Here is a 3882-nt window from a genome sequence, read left to right as displayed (position 1 = left end):
GTTTTCTTTGATATGAGGATGCTGACTCACAATGGCGATGGAGCGGGGGGATGGGAGGAATGGAGGAACTTTAGATAGGGCAAAGGGGAGGGCGCAAGGGGATAGGAATGATGGTGGAATGAGTTAGACATCATTACCCTAAGTACATGTATGAAGACACAAATGGTGTGAAAATACTTTGTGTACAGTGACTTGAAAAACTGTGTTCTATATGTGTAATATGAGATGAATTGCATTCTGCCATTGTGTATAACAAATTAGAATATATAAATAATAAAAAAAATTTGGAATCAGAGAAATCCACACTTGCTTATTTAGAGAGTTGTTTCATTCCTGCTCATAACCTCCACACAGTTTATTTCTTTAAAATACTGAAGAATAAAGGAAAAATAAGAAGAAAAAAATGATGGACAGTAAATACAAGTACAAAGACAAATGGAGGTGTCATGTTAAGGGGTATGCAATTTGTACTGCAAGTTAGTAATCATCAAAAAAGGTGCCAAAGATCATATACCAACATTACCTCAAGTACTTCAAGTGAGCAGTCTGTTATTATTATGGTCTCCAACAAGATAATGACCCAACTCCAGAATGTAAATCAACACACTTCTGATGCTACAACAAAAATCTGACTACAGCAAGCTGTACAGTTAGTGATAACGTTAAAATATATTCTTTCACTGTCCTCTTGTCACATGAAAACCAGCAAAAACCTGTTCTATGACAGACATTTTAAGTATATTTGACCTAGTACTGAATTTATGTAGCAATAGTAACAATAACATATTTAACATTTCCTACTTGAAGATAGAGTTCAAAGCACTTGATATGGATTAATACACTGAAACCTGCTTACAACTCTATGAGATCGGTAATATTTTTCTCATTTTTTAAATTTAGAAATAATGTAGGTAATTTGCTCAAGGGAACAGAGGGATATGGAAAGTTATTTCTCTGATAAATCTAATGAAGTATTTTAGTAAAGAACCCAGGAAGTCTTGTTTTAAATAGATATTCAGGTTGTCAACTCTGAAAAGAATCCTTTAATGTGTTACAGTAGGGAATAGCTAATTTGAATTTTAGATTAGAAAGGTAGCTGTTAGTCTCATAGAAACAGCTGGTTTGGGGAAGGAAATATTGGGAGAAATCAAAGCCTCTTAGAAGACTCCTAAAATAAGCCCATGAGGATGAAGAGGGTCTTACTAAAGCTGGAGAAATAATTTTTTTTAAAAAAGCAGATATCAGAAATGTGCTGAAGACCAAATTTAGTTTAATAATTAAGTACCCCCATGGGCCACACACTGCAAAAAGCACTTCACATATGTAATCTTGACAGTAACTACAATCTATATGGACAGTTCTGTAGTACCTCACCTCAAAGCAGGAAATGACACCTGATCACATCCCAACCCAACATTACCGAGTCATATAGATTCTACTAAAGATTTTGCATGGCACAGAGTGCTCCGCCTTAATCCATGTAGTCTAGAGAGATTAAGAGACAATTCTCTCTTCACTTCTCTAACTCCATGAATGCTGCTGCCTCTGGGTGACAGCCAATCCCCTGCGCTCCTGTGCTCCTACATCTACAATGGCAATGGAAGAGGAATGCAGGGGGGCAACCTGCAACAGATTCTGAGTAGTGCCATGTTTTTATCCCCCAGGTCTGCGTTTCTAAATGTTAGAGACTCTCTTGCTATTTTCTTGGGCACAGTCTGGTTCCAGGCTACCTTTTCATCTCAGCCTTAGACTTTGTTTTCCATAGTTCAACATGGATCCACCATTACATTGTGAGAGACTCAGGGGGGCTTCACAAATGACCTTATAATACTCTTTGAGCCCTGTTCTATCATTTACAGCAAAAACAGAAACCACTAAATATCCAATTGATTTCTGTTCGAGGTTGTGTCAAGATGTGTCATTATGAAAAGAAACAAGTAAGACTACCTGGTGAATGATCTGAGAGGCATTTTCTGGTAACTTACTGGGCAAGACAGGAAAAGTCTTCTTCCTGCAGGGGCCCTCACTGAACTAGGTTAAGAAGGATCAGCAACTAGTGTTCTCATACATACTGTGAGACACCTATGCCCCAGAGTAAATCATCTACATATGGACTTGTTCTCATGAAAGTGTTAGAGAGGGGAGGGAGGCCAGGGAGGGTCCTTATCCTGGAGTACAAGCCCATCAGCCCCTTGCCCTGTTCCTACACACTTCCTCTGCTGAACTGCTAGTACATTGACCAACCAAACCTATACATTAATGCAATCAGAGTATACATTAAGTATTTGCTTTTATTAATCTTTTCATACCTGGGGAATTTTTTTTCTTATAATGTCCATATTTTATTTGATCCATAAGTTAACCCTATGACCACATGAAGTAAATTTTAATATCCTCAATTTTATAGATAAAGGATTTTTGTTGTTGTTGTTGTTTGTTGCTGTTGTTTGGTTGATTGGTTCCAGAGATTGAACCCAGGGGCACATAACCACTGAGCCTCATCCCTATTCCTTTTTTTATTTTTTATTTTGAGGTAAGGCCTCACTAAGTCCCTGAAGCTGGTCTCAAACTTGTGATTCTCTTCCTTCAGCCTCCACAGTAGCTGGGATTACCGGTGTGAACCACCATGCCCAGCATTATTGGTAAAGTTCTAAGAAAATAACTTTCCCAAGGCCATGAGTGGAACTGATTAAGATTTCAACACAAGTCTTTCAGCCTTTGGAGAATAAGAAGGAATATTGAAGGTGATTTTAAATGGTCTTACTTCAATATCTAAGAGGACAATTATTTGAGTAGAAATATGGATCACAAGAAGAAAACATTTTGGGCTAAAAAATAAATTTAGTTTGAGACATCTTAACTGTCATGTACAAAGGAAAATTGTAAGCTTTACTAATTGTGCTTCATCAAACTGATGGTAATGTACATGAAGAAAGTAGCTATGCTAAAAATCTTGGTGTACTTCAGAATAACTGGCACAAAGCAATTTACACAGCAAATGATCAAAGCATATTTAATTTATTAAAGTAAAAGCATAGAAAAATAAAGAAAACATTGGGTTAGAAATATGAAATTGGAAATCATCTACCAGTGACACAAAAGAAGCTATATAAGTAAACATTTCCCTAAGAGATTAAAGCCCAATTATTTTTTGAATTATTCATTCAATAACTCATTTCAGCATTTATTTATTCATTCACTTGAGAGCTTACTAAAAGTACCATTAGGGACACAGATAATTCTTACAGAGAAGGTTATCTCCTATTTTTGTGGAGCAGATAAAAAATAATTGTTAATTATTGATAACTTATTACAAATGCAACAAGTTCTATGAAGGAAATGAAAACAGAATGCTCTGATAGAGAGTAATGAGAAGAAAGGATAAGAAAAACCCTGCTTTAAATAGCAGTCAAGAAGTATGTCTGTGGGAAGGAGATATCCAAGCTGAGAACTGAAGATGTGGCCGAAGCCAGACACTGGAAGCCTCAGGGAGACAGTGTGAACCATTTGTGTGAAGGACCTAAGCTGAGGAATAGTCTGGGCTTTTCTCAAGAGATGACACTAATTTGACTTCTGCTGTCACACAGGTAAGAGATCAACAAGTCTCTGGAGACAAAAAGCCAGACAGATATGAAAAGCATTTATTTGAGGCACAGGAAGGCTGTAGAAGCAATGGGACTGAAGGAGATAACAGTTCAGAGAAAGAACCTTGGAGAGGTGAGCTGAGGGTCTGCCATAGTCTCTGGGGGCACACGAAGCGGCTGTGAATCAGGCACAGGTAGTGAGCCACTGCTGCGGGCCAGAGAAACCACGGGGCTGTTTTGGTTATATAGGATTCCAGTGATAAAATGAGAGAAGTGAAGGGCCTCAGGCACAGGGGCA

This window comes from Marmota monax, unplaced genomic scaffold, assembly GCF_021218885.2.
Source record: "Marmota monax isolate L192 unplaced genomic scaffold, Marmota_monax_Labrador192_F-V1.1 WCK01_AAM20220418_F8-fsc00120, whole genome shotgun sequence".
Lineage (NCBI taxonomy): Eukaryota > Metazoa > Chordata > Mammalia > Rodentia > Sciuridae > Marmota > Marmota monax.
Note: the sequence above shows the minus strand (reverse complement) of the source record.